The 13,867-nt window shown below is 41.8% G+C and overlaps 1 long non-coding RNA gene across 1 annotated transcript; it reads left to right on the top strand.

The window, feature by feature from the left end:
- Nucleotides 1–9,700: 9,700 nt before the first annotated feature.
- Nucleotides 9,701–13,622, top strand: LOC126956305 (uncharacterized). The gene is made up of 3 exons (XR_007726293.1): nucleotides 9,701–10,231; nucleotides 13,183–13,373; nucleotides 13,513–13,622. It is a non-coding gene; the product is annotated as an uncharacterized LOC126956305 (long non-coding RNA).
- The last annotated feature ends 245 nt before the right edge of the window (nucleotides 13,623–13,867 follow it).

The raw sequence follows: 13,867 nt of genomic DNA, 5'->3' as shown, positions 1-13,867 counted from the left end.
CAAGCTGTTGGTGGATCTATCATTCTGGGGTCTGGAGGATGGTGACCCTCTTCTCACAGCTCCACTAGGCAGTGCCCCAGTGGGGACTTTGTGTGGGGGCTCCAACCCCACGTTTCCCCTCCACATTGCCCGAGTAGAGGTTCCCTATGATGGTTTAGTACCTGCTGCAGACTTCTGCCTGGACATCCAAGCCTTTCCATGTATCCTCTGAAATATAGGCAGAGGCTTGCAAACCTCCACTCTTGTCTTCTGTGCACCCACAGGCCCAATACCACATGGAAGCCACCCCAAGGCTTGGGACTTGCAACCTCTGAGGCAATGACTCAAGCTATATATTGGCCCTTTTAGCCATGGTTGGAGCTGAAGTGGCTGGAATGCAGGGCACCATGTCTTGAGGCTACACAGGGCAGTGGGGCCTTGGGACTGGCCCACAAAACCAGGAAAAAATACAATTTTTCCTTCCCAGGCCTCCAAGTCTGTGATGGGAGGGGCTGCTACAAAGGTCTCTGAAATGGCCTGGAAGCATTTTCCCCACTATCTTGGCTGTTAACATTCAGCTCCTTTTTACTTATGCAACTTTCTGCAGACTTGAGTTTCTCCCCAGAAAATGGGTTTTTCCTTTCTACTGCATGGTTGGGCTGCAAATTTTCCAAATATTTATGCTCTGTTTGCCTTTTAAATATAAGTTCTAGTTTCACGTTATTTCTTTGTTTATGCAAATGCGTGTAGGCTTTTAGAAGCAGCCAGGTTACCTCTTGAATGCTTTGCTGCTTAGGAATTTCTTCCACTAGAGACCTTAAATCATTTATCTCAAGTTCACTGTTCCACAGATCTCTAGATCATGTGCACAATGCTGCCAGACTCTTTGCTAAAGCATAACAAGAGTGACCTTTACTCCAGTTCCCAATAAGTTCCTAATATCTGAGATAACTTCAGCCTGGACTTCATTGTCCATATCACTATTAGCATTTTGGTCACAAGTATTCAACAAGTCTATAGAAATTTCCAAACTTTCCCTCATCTCTCTGTCTTCTTCTGATCCCTCCACATTATTCCAACTTCTGACCATTACCCAGTTCCAAAGTCACTTTCACATTTTCAGGCATCTTTATAGGAATGCACTACTTCTCTAATACCAATTTTCTATATTACTTTATTCTCACATTGCTATATAGAATTACCTTAGACTGGGTAGTTTATAAAGAAAAGAGGTTTAATTGACTTACAGTTCCACAGGCTGTACAGGAGGCATGGCAGGGCAGGTCTCAGGAAACTTATAATTAAGGCAGAAGGCACACCTTCACATGGCAACAGGAGAGAGAGAGCAAAGAGGAAGGTGCCACACACTTTACAACAACCATATGTCATGAGAATTATGTCACAAGAAGAGCAAGGGGGAAGTTCACCCCCATGATTCTATCACCTCCTATCTGACCCCTCCTTTAACACTGTGAATTACAAGTCAACACCAGATTTGGGCGGGGACACAGAGCCAAATCATATTACTGGCCAAATGATTTCCCTTGGGGATTCTGTAAACCTGAAGAACTCCTGAGTAATACAGAAGAGGGGAGAGAGGTACTTCGAGAGTGTGATATCGAAGTTTATGCCTATCAAAAAGATAAGATTCAAGCCAGTTCTGATTCAATGGAAAAAAACATTCTTTATCTAGAGTTTATATTATTGAAGAGAAAGAGTAAATAAACTGGGGGTATCAGTGGAGGAAGTAAAGCAAAGTGGTTAAATTTATGGGTTTTGGGGGCTGGGGGTCGGACAGATCTGTCTGAAAATTTACTACCCAAGTGATCTTGGGCAAGTTACATAGAGCCTCTGTATCTAATTTTCTTCATCAACAATAACCGAATTGTAGCATTTCAGCATTTACTAGATGTTAGCAGCTGCTGCTGCTGCTGCTGCTGCTGCTGCTGCTGCTGCTGTTGTTAAATTGTAGTATAATTGATTCTTAAACAATGTGACGGTTAGAGACACCAGCCTCCCAGGCAGTTGAAAATTCACATATAAATTTTAAATCCCCCCAAACTTAACTAATAGCTTACTATCAACTGGAAATCTTATCGATAACATAAAGTCAATTAACACATATTATGTGTGATAACTATATTGTATACTGTATTCTTACAATAAAGTTAGCTAGATAAAAGAAAAGATTATTAAGAAAGTCATAAGGCATGGTGGCTTATGCCTGTAATCCCAGCACTTTGGAAGGCTGAGGCAGGAGGATTGCTTGAGTACAGGAGTTTGAGACCAGCCTGGGCGATGTAACGGGACACCATCTCTAAAAAGAAAGTTTTTAAATAGCCAGGCATGGCAACACACGATTTTAGTTCTAGATACTCAGGAGGCTGAGGTAGTAGGATCACTTGAGGCCATGAGTTCAAGGCTGCAGTGAACTGTGATCATGCTACTGCACTCCAGCCTGAGTGACAGATCAAGATCCTGTCTCAAAAGACAGAGAGAGAGAGCGAGAGAGAGAGAGAGAGAGAGAGAGAGAAGAGAAGAGAAGAGAAGAGAAGAGAAGGAAGGAAGGAAGGAAGGAAGGAAGGAAGGAAGGAAGGAAGGAAGGAAGGGAAGAAGAGGAAGAGGAAGAGGAGAAGAAGAAGAAGAAGAAGAAGAAGAAGAAGAAGAAGAAGAAGAAGAAGAAGAAGAAGAGAGGAGGAGGAGGAGGGAGGAGGAGGAGGAGGAGGAAGAAGAAGAAGAAGAAGAAGAAGAAGAAGAAGAAGAAGAAGAAGAAGAAGAAGAAGAAGAAGAAGAAGAAGAAGAGAAGAGGAAGAGGAAGAGGAAGAAGAAGAAGAAGAGGAAGAAGAAGAAGAAGAAGAAGAAGAAGAAGAAGAAGAAGAAGAAGAAGAAGAAGAAGAAGAAGAAGAAGAAGAAGAAGAAGAAGAAGAAGAAGAAGAAGAAGAAGAGGAGGAGGAGGAGGAGGGAGGAGGAGAAGGAGAAGAGAAGAAAAAGAAAGAAAGAAGAAAGAAAGAAAGAAAGAAAGAAAGAAAGAAAGAAAGAAAGAAAGAAAGAAAGAAAGAAAGAAAGAAAGAAAGAAAGGAAGGAAGAAAGAAAGAGAAAATCTTAAGAATGAAGAGAAAATATACTATTTATTAAGTGGAAATGGATCATAATAAAGGTCTTTGTCCTCATTGTGTTCACCTTGAGTAGGCTGAGGAGAAGGAAGAGGAGGGATTGGTCTTGCTATCTCAGGGGTGGCAGAGGCAGAAGACAATCCACATATAAGTGGACCTGTGCAGTTCAAACCAATGTTGTGCAAGGGTCAAATGTATATATTAATAGGGTTATATATTAATTCTATCTGCGGATCATAAAAAAATCCAAAAAGAAATACATTTGAATTTCATCCTGCAGGATGAGTGTAATTCGCCAGGTAAAAATGAGCGGAACAACATTCCAGGTAGAGTGAACAACCTGGGTAAAGTCACAAAAGAGTTAAAGTACATGGTCCACCCAGGGATGAAAGAGGGTTTAAATATAATCATAATAAAAGGTCTAGGGAAAAAGGCAAAAATGATTATAAAAATGTAAAACAGGGCTATGGTGTAGCAGGTCACATAACTTGTAAGTGGTCAGGAGTCAAAAAACATTCTAAACCAAGAAGGAGCAGGATCAAATATGTATTTTAGAAAAATAATTGTGGTGTTATGCAGAGACTAGACTGGAGGAAGAAAAATCAGTAGAATAGGGCATATAGAATAGAAACTACCTGACAAAAGTCAAACAAATACATACACCCAGAAAACCACAGGAAATTCTTGGCTTGGGAGGTGGAGAAACCAAGCAATATATATCGCTTTTTTTTCCCTCCCTGTATTACATACATATGCCCACAAACACATGTATTTGTGGACTGATTATCTAACCTCTGCCCCTGTCTTTCCATTCACAAAATGGAGATAATAATAGATTGTTGTAAGGACTGAATAGGTTGATCCATGAAAAGTGTGTAGCACATAGTAAGGGCTGTATGAACATTGTTGTTTTGTTGTTATCTTGCTTCTTTCTATTACATCATTCCTTTCCTTTTTTAGTTTAATTACTGTCCCATTCCCATTGTCAACTATTTTTATGTCACCAAAATTCCAATTGTAAGTTTTAGGCTTAAAGTGTTCAGAGAGTTCTACGATGTTGATTCAACTTAACACATTTTAAAAGTCTACCTCTTGTGTTAGGAGAATTTTCAGGTATGAAGGGGAAAGACCACATATAAAAAGAATCATCCTCTCTTTTTGACACTGAGGAAACTCACATTCCTTTAAGAGGAGGATGAGAAGTACACAACGTAGTAAAACATAACATGAGATAAAACAAAAGATAATGAGAGAAGTCACAACAAAATGCATGATGGAAAAGCATTTTTGCTGGAAGTCAGGAGACGTGTGCTCTAATTCAGGATTCAATACTTAATGGACAAATTTCCTGAGGCAAGTTGCTGAACCTTGGATAAGCAGAGAGATGTGATGAGTAGGCACTTCCATCTGGAATTAGACTGGGTGTATCACCATCTGACTCTACCATTTGCCCACTGTGCACCTTTGGACAGGCTACTTGACTTCTCTGTACTTTTGTGGTTTAATCTATAAAATGAGGATGATGATAACACTATCCACTTCCTGCAGCTGCTGTGTGGATCAAAGGAATTAAAACATGTAAAGTTATTAGAATACTACTTGCCATTAAGTATGCTCCTTAAAGTGACAGCTATTTTAAATATTTCTGAACCTCAGTATCTTTCAACGTAAAATAAAGATGATAATTGCCTTTAACAATCTGCCTTATAAGATTGTTGTGAGATAATTTATATGAAAGTGCTTTGTCAATCATTGAGTATATAATATACAAATGTATAATGGTGTGTATAATATAATAAGGGACACTAATACTAGTAGGTAACAGATAATTCCTTCTCAGAGTATCCTTTAGCCATCTTATAGATGGAAATGTCACTTGGAGTCCTTCCTAAATGCACCAAAACTAAAATGAAACCTTTACTTCTATCTTGCTGGAATTCTAATCAATGAGAATTCGAGACAATGGGGAAAATAACAAAAAATGTTATGGAGTTTATTTTTTTAATAATCATTTGAATGGATTGTCTTAACAGATGAACCTGTAGGCATTGATGACCACATTTTTAAAATGGTATTAGAGTAAATACAGAATATTCAGTCTTTTAAAAATGTTAACCACTTGGGATGTCTGTTGACATTTTGCAAAGCAAACCATAAATGTACTTAAACAGATGAGTAAAACATGAAAATTAAAAATCAGCCCATCTTTTCTCCGAGTACCTTTTTCAAATGGCACAGAGAACTTTACACAAGCTCCAGGCACCTCTATATTTAATTCCTAGGGGCAATGGTATTCATCAGTGCATTAAGCAGCCTGGTCAGGTACTGCTGAGTCAACCTCGTTCTGGGACTCTCCTTGCTTGTGAATGCAGCACACAGGCCTTGAGATGTCATTATTCCGACATTATGATAAGGCATTCACTTATGCTGCTTTACAGGAGAAAGAACCAGAGTTTAAAAAGCCATAGCCACCGATTTATATTACGCTACTGTAACACTCTTAAACAGAATCTCATTTTAAAACACAGTGCCTGCAAGAGAAAAAGCTTCACTGGCTTAATCCATGATTATGAAATTGGTGGTCATTTGGAAGGTGTCTCTTCTTTTTTTTTTTTTTTTCTGTTTTTTCTTTTTCCATCAATAGTTTAATTTTCATTAGAAATCACAGTCTTGGTACTAAGTCAGCACCAATTTATCTATAGCACAAAGCACAAAGGTGACCTTCGCTTGCTTGGTTTTTTTTTTGTTGTTTGTTTTTTTGTTTTGTTTTGTTTTGTTTTAAGACAGAGTCTCGCTCTGTTGCCCAGGCTGGAGTGCAGTGACACAATCTCGGCTCACTGCAATCTCTACCTCCTGGGTTCAGGCCATTCTCCTGCCTCAGTCTCCCAAATAGCTGGGACTGCAGGTGCCTGCCACCATGCCCAGCTAATTTTTTGGTATTTTTAGTAGAGATGGAGTTTCACTGTGTCAGCCAGGATGGTCTCAATCTCCTGACCTTGGGATCTGCCCACCTTGGCTCCCCAAAGTGCTGGGATTACAGACGTGAGCCACCGCACCCAGCTGGTGATCTTCTATTAATGGAAGAACTACTGTTAAGTCACTGGACTGATGAGCTTCACAGGGCCAACACTTCTTAGCTTGGACATGCTTACTAAACAAGTTATGAGTGCATGCTCTAAATTACCTTGTATGAATAAGGGCTGTAAACTAGGTTATTTTGAGGAAATGGCCACTTTTCAAAATCTTCAAAGTGCACCGGCAAACATGAAGCTTGGGTGTGTTATAATTAATTGGGAAAACAGTGGATGCCTCAATCATTGCATTTGGCATGATTAATGAAAGAGCTCTATCACAGCAAAGTCTAGGGTTCATAAAGTGCTTCTTGCCGGGGGAATCTTAAATCATAAATAGCAACATATTTAGTCCTCTGCCCTTTTATAAGAGATAAAATTGTGGTACAAATAAAGTAGGCTTTTTTTCCAAGGTGGCACAGAGCTCAACAAAGTCAAAATGTGGCATTTACATCCCTTGATTTATAACCTTTATAATGTTTACTTAAGAATGTATCCAAAGGAAATTCCTATTGTTTATTTTACTATTTGTTTAGTTGAATTATTAGTTAAAACTTTTTTCTAGTGTCATTTGCCAGAGGGTGATGCTGATTAGAAGAACTAAAACTAGGGATGACATGAAGTCTCACATTTAGCAACTGGATACAATTTTAAGTTCAAAACACAGCCTATTCCAGCAAGAGCACTAGGATTAGACAATAGCACCCCTTCAATCCCAATACTGCCAACAGTCTTTACAGTTGGGATTGTCCTTTCTTGACTCTGAACCACACCCTAAAGGACGTCAATCTGTGAATGTTTATTTACACTTCTTCTTACCATCTTGCACATTATGGACTCTTACAGCTGCCTTCAAAAGAGAGCTTTCAGATAGCCATGAGGAACTAGAGATTTTTTAAATAAATAAATAAGGCTATAAATATAAACAAAGAGTTGATATTTGACTTTGGAATTCAAGGGATACATTAATAAGTGTTTGTGTATCACAGGCTTCCTTACTTTGTGCCTGAACTCAGCACCCAATCTATGTACCCCAGCTATCAGCTTTTCAGGGTCCTGATGAGAAACAAACAAGAGGAAATTAAACACTTGAGTGTTGACAGTACAGACCAGAATCTGGAATTACTGTGAATCCTTACAAGTGTTCAGAGCTCCTTCACTGGGGATGTGAATTTGTCATCGTGTATCAAATGTATGGGGACGCTGCCTGCCAGTAAAGATCCACTCAGACCTCAGAAAGCAAAGGTTAATCTTTCAAGGAGAATTTAGGAAATATTTAGAAACAAGGAATAATTCCACACTAGGAAATCCATAGGTGCTCAAAGAATAAGAAATTTAAATCCTCCACTACATATATGTAAGTTCACACATGCTGATCATCAACCGGCATCTTTAGTGAGTCTCTTCTATTGAACTCACTACAGTAAGTAAGCTGAAGGGCAACTTCTGAAAGACTGTCAACATGTGTGTTTTTTTATATAGTTGGCTGGGTAGGTTTTTACCTAGCTCTACACAGTAACACCAGATTATAGATTAGCTTCTCAGGGGAAATAACTGTACACACTAATTACCTGTAATACAATAGCCATTCACAGAAGACCCCCAGTATACATGACAACAATGAACCCAGTCCCTGGAATCAAGAAACTGTACATCAGAAACAACTCAAATGGCCTTCAACAACCGTTAAAAGGATAAACCATCTGTAGTACATTCATGCAATTAAATACTACTCAGCAATCAAAAAGAGCAAACTGTTGATACACTCAACAACACAGATGAAGATCAAATTCATTATGCTAGTAAAAAGAAGCCAGACAGAAGAAAGCTACATGCTGTATGATTCTATTTATATGACATTCTGTAAAAGACAAAACTACAGGAATGGAAAAGAGATCAGTGGTTTCCAGGGTTACAGGATATAGGGAGGGATTGACTACAAAGGGCAGCACAAAGAAGTTTTGGAGGATGATGGAATTCTATTTCTTGCTTGGGGTCGTGATTACATTACACATTGGTAAAACTCAAAGAATTTATATCCGTGAAAAAGTGAATTTTACTGTAGTTAAACTAAATATCAAAAGTGTAAACACTTCACATAGTTTATTTCTCATTCTCATGTATTCAAGAATTGTCTTTCAAATATTCCCACTAAACTCCTGCTTATCACTTTCAAGAATTTAGCTTCAATGTCAACTCTTCTATAAAGCCTCCCCATAACTCTCTATGTTCCCGCTTCTTTCTAAGATTTTTTTTTTTTTTTTAAGAAAATAAACATTACTCATACAGCCAATATCCTTCTCTTTCAGGGGTCTCCTCCATGCTGGAGTTGGCACGCATTCTTCCCCAATATGCTTTTATATTTTTATTACATAGTTATGTACCAACAAATTTTGTTACGGGGAGGATAATTTTATGTTAATAGATATTAATATTACATCAATGTCACATTTTTTTGAGACGGAGTCTTGCTCTGTAGCCCAGGCTAGAATGCAGCGATCTCGGCTCACTGTAACGTCTGCCTCCAGGGTTCAAGCGGTTCTCCTGCCTCAGCCTCCCCAGTACCTGGGATTATAGGCCTCCGCCACCGCACCTGGCTAATTTGTGTATTTTTAGTACAGACGGGGTTTCACCGTCTTGGCCAAGCTGGTCTCAAATTCCTGACTTCGTGATCCACCCTCCTCGATGTCCCAAAGTGTTGGGATGACAGGCGTGAGCCACCACGCCCGGCCAATATCACATGCGTTTTTTGCAATTTGCTTTTTTTCATCCAACATTGCTTTTAAGATAGTCCATTCTTAAAGAGTATTTCACTGTAGGAATATGCCAATATATTAATTCACTGCACTTTTGACAGATATTTAAGCTGTTTCCATGCTCCAAGTTACACTGTGCCACATTTATCTGTTATTATATCTCTTCTTCTTCTTGCAACACGATGAGCAATTCCAGAACAAAAAGCATCCAGAATTCCTATCCCTTTCCCTAATTTCCAGTACACCTGCAAATCACTGCCTGCGAAATGTGTTTCGCATGGAAAAAGATGCTGTGTACCTGGCACACAATAAGCACCACTCCATAAAAATGTGTTGAAAGAATAAAAGCTGACAAAATGTTATTTTAAATCTAGGGATCTCTACTCACTTCTCCACGGTGTAAGATTTAAGGGGGAACTGACTCAATTCTCACTGAAAAGTCCTTTAGTATTCCAGTGTGGACGTAAAGAAATCTATGAAACAAGGTCACTTCACAATTCTCTTGCTTTCGCGTTAGAGGATCTCAAAGCACTACACAAACCGCGATTTTCTCCAGTGATTTTTCCTCTCAATGTGCCTCAAGGTCAGTTCAGAGCAGTATTTAAAGCTTGAATACTCTTCACCAGCAGCTGTAAAGGGCCGGGAAACCAGAGTCTGGATGTAAATAACAGTAACAAACTATTCCCGGGTCTTGTTTTTTCTCGAGGAATTTTTTTCTTTTCTTTTCATGGGTCCCCGTTTGCGCTCTTAGTAGGCTTACCAGTCCTAGTCCAGGAGCCGACAGGGAACAGCCCACCTGCAGCAGGTCTTGGGCCACCACTCGCCCCGCCCCCCATCTCCACTCCTCACTTGCTCTCCCCGCTCCTATTAAGCAGATCTAACGCTGGGTGATCTCCTCTCCAGTTCTTCGTGGTTTCATTGTAGCCTTGATATACAAGACAAATGCACACTGTACTCTGGGCTTACAAAACCATCTATCATCATCCTTTGGACGTGACCAATATACACTGTGTGTTTCAGAGAAATTAATCTGGTGTTTAGGGGGAGAAAGGCATTTCCAACTCAGTCTCCGTGCAGAACCTTCCCGCAAACCCTGTAGCGGCATTTTTCGACACTTTTCTCCTCCGTTCGGCAAGCCTCAAACTTGACCTTCGAGAGGATTTTAAGGGTAGAGCCTTCCTCCCTTTCCCTCGTCTGCTCCAAGAGCGCACGTAGGCCTTCTTCTGAGAAACAGCTGCTCGGGACCAGAGCTCGGAGAACTGCACGTCCAGGAGCGCGGGCGCGGCAGGGGAAACGGGAGGAGGCGGTGGCGGTGCGGGGAAGGGAGGAGGAGGCAGGAGGGGGCAGGAGGTAGAGGGAGGAGGAGGATCGGTCTGCATATGCATGAGGCACCCAGCACTGCCCTCTTCCCCGGCAGCTGCTCGGGCGGGGGCGAAGGAGGGAAGGGGAGGGGAGGGGAGGAAATGAAGCTGGGGCGGGGCAGCCAGAGCAGCCGCTGCGGCTGATGCGGATTTAGAGAACGGAAGAGGTGATTTGCATGGCGCCTGGTGATTGGCTGATGGCCGGGGGCTGGGACTGAGAGACGACTCCTGAATGGTTTAACGGAAGAAATTACAAGATTCATTCGACTAAAGAAAGCCGGGGCGGGCCTGGTCGGCGCGATATGCAGCCTGTCCGCAAGGGGGCGCGATGGCCCATCTTTGTTCTGGTTAAAGGCTCCTTTTCCCTACTCCCCCGCCCCCGCCCCCGCCCCCACCCCACCCCCACCCCCCATACACAGACACACACGCAGAAAGTGCAGAGAAACCCTGTGATCCAGTCAACTGGCTCTGCCCCGTCTATTAAGAAAGATGAACACTCCTTTCTCTTCCATCTCCTTCATGGGAGACCACTTTTCATTTCAGATTATCACATCAATAAATATTCTTCGAGGAATAAAAAGGCACTTTGCCAAAAGATAAGAGAATATATATGAAATGTGTGGATTGTGGAGAAAGACAATACATGAATGCAGGAGAATAGGCACATATATGTAAATGTGCACATAATCACCTCTGAGAACGCAAAGCACGGGAGGCAAAGACAAACAGAACACCTGGAGAGAACACATATCGCTCACAAGGTCCTCACAGACTGTGCACGCTCTCCCACACACCAAGGCACACACCACACCCACTGACCGTCACGCAGTCTCCCCCTCCACACACACACGCGCACACACACACACACACACGAACCTCAGAAAAGGCATCCAAATGAATTCACACTCAGTGGAAAGACTGCGAGAAAATACTAGAGAAGAATTAAAATGGTTCATCCCTTCCCCCTCCAAAAAAAAAAAAATACTCAAGCGAAATGACTCTATTTGCATAATACTAATATACGCAGGACGCAGACACGGGCAAGAAAAGAAAAAGACTCCATTTGATGCACACCAGAGAATGCGTGTATACACACACACACAAACACGCACACGCACGCACGCGCGCCTGCGGGCGGGACACACCCACAGCCTATGTCCTCCGCCCACGGGCACGGGCAGAGCACCGATGCCATCAACAGCGCTCAGTACAGTTGTCCAGAAAACATCAATGTGAGAAAAACGAAAGAAAACCACCCTATTCAGCCACGGAAGCACCACTGGAGAACCGAGGTTTTCTAAACACACACACATACACAACAGGCACACACACACTCCCTTGTTAGACAAGAGAGTTGAGTTCAAAGAAATAATAGATGCACAATGGATAACTGAGTGCTGGAGAATGTCATCCGCTTAAACAATACTTTTAAATTATTTCAGCCTGAAGATAGCTTTCTGGGTTGCTCCCTGAAAAATCATACCTAAGAAAAATAAAATTTTCTCATTGCTCCTGCTTTCCTTTTACTTTCTTTTTTCTTCTTTTCTTTTTATTTTTCAATGACCGAATAGAGGGAGAATCCCCTTTCCTCCAAAGGAGGGTAGCCCTGTTTTTGTTTTTCGAGTCCATGAGCTTACAGTTCATTTCCTAGTGCAGAAAGTGCCGGGGAGCAGTCCTCTGCAGCCTCCCAGCCAGACAGCGCCACAAAAAGGCATTATTACACATCCCAAATAACGAGGGTTGTCTATATATTTACAAATCTGTTCCAACATTTAACCTTTTAACTTGCTAAATATCCCCCTCTTCTCTTTCTTTCTTTCTTGCGCTCTCGGCTCTCCCCGCTTTCTGCTTTCTCCTCCTTTTCCTTTCTCTTTCTAAAAGAGGTAGGGACGGAAAGCGCCTTTTCTTGAGTCCAAAATGAGTACAGGGACTCTGAGCTTTACCTGACCCTATTCGAATGCCAATTTCGTTTTCAGGCAATTGCGTTTTGGCCAGCCAAAAGATCGGGATTGGATCACCAGGGCTACATTTTTAAAGTAGAAGATTTTATGTTGCCTTCCAGTTTTTAAACTGCTGCGGAAAAGCATCCCCTAAATCGGAGGGATTTTTCAGACCCTTTAAAAGTTGCCAGTACCCCCAATCCGTGATGTTTCCCTCCGCGTTGCACCTCCTGCCCGTCAAGTGACTAGTAGAGGGGACTTTCTAAAGGCAGCCAGAAAGTTTCGACAGTATTTGGCGACCCAGTCAAGGCCGGGGTGCGGCACACTCCTACTGCAGGGGCCAATTTGGAATTCCATCTTTGAGCATTTCTCACTGCTCAATCTTTTCTTATGAGACTAATAACCTCATTCTCAGAACCAATGTAAAATGTGAAACTATAGAGCCAATGGGCCTTTGATGCAGCAGAAGTGTTAGATTTCTCAAAAATTGGGGCATTCTTACTTTGATGCACACAGAGAAAAGGAAAGTTGTGCCTGGGCGTGGTGGAAAGGCGCAGGCGGCGGGCTACCGCCCCGGGCGGTGCCAACGCCCTACTCTGCAGGCAGGTGCCCTGGGTGGGCTTCCATTCAAAAGACCCACAAACACCCTTACCCCAGGATCTTCACTCTCCGCCCAGGACTCTACTGTGACGAAAATTAAAGTGGCCTGGAGGGGCTTGTCCCTGCCATTCTGGGTTTTCTTTTCTAAAATAAAAGAATTGCAAGAAAAATTCATTGCCTTTGAAGTTGAAACAGAAAGGGTGACTTCCTCTTGGCACATTTCCTCTGGCCTAGAACAATGACTTTATTTTTGTGTTTGTTTGTTTGTTTGTTTCTGAGTAGTGGAAAAATGAAACTGCAGTTTAGACATCATGTGTGTCTCGGATTTGTTCAGGTGTCCATAATATTTCAGCTTCTTCCAGCTTTAGATGAGTGCTAGCCTCTGAGGTGCCCCACCCGGGATCGGCCGGAAAGCACCTAAGGAAACCCAGCTCTCACCTTGGAAGCTTGCCTTCAGCAATCTCAAGTTGGGGTTACACTTCTCGGTGGTCCAATAGCCTGGAGACCCTGGGTATTCGCCAGTCGCTGACTCTGAAACGCGCCTGTCTGCTAGGTAATAATGACCTTGCTCGCGGCTGTCAGGGCTGGCACGCGGCACCAAGGGCACTAAGGGCCGACCAAACCTTGGACAAGGGGAAGGGGGATATGGATAACGTATATATTTTAAAGAGGTTTACTGAAAACTTTTACAGATCCCAAATAGGAGATGGAAGGAAGGCTAAGTGAGTTAAAAAAAAAAAAAAAAAAAAAAAAAAAAAAAAGAAAGAAAAAAGAAAAGAAAAGAAAAGAAAGAAAAAAAAAAGTATGTTTACTCTTTGTACCATGACAGATCCGGGAGGAAAAACGGTGGTACTAGATTATTATGCGGTGCTTTCTGTAAAATGCCATCAATTTGCATGCTTGTGTGATGGTCAGGACATTTTCCCCCTATTGCACAAACCCTTTATGAAAACTGCAGGCAGTTTAAGAGTTTTCCTGTTCTTCCTGATCAGAAAAGATATTCATCCAGAGACATTATCTAAATCTGCAAAAGAATGAAGGCTGCTT

This window comes from Macaca thibetana, chromosome 6, assembly GCF_024542745.1.
Source record: "Macaca thibetana thibetana isolate TM-01 chromosome 6, ASM2454274v1, whole genome shotgun sequence".
Lineage (NCBI taxonomy): Eukaryota > Metazoa > Chordata > Mammalia > Primates > Cercopithecidae > Macaca > Macaca thibetana.
This window is presented reverse-complemented; position numbering and strand designations above follow the sequence as displayed.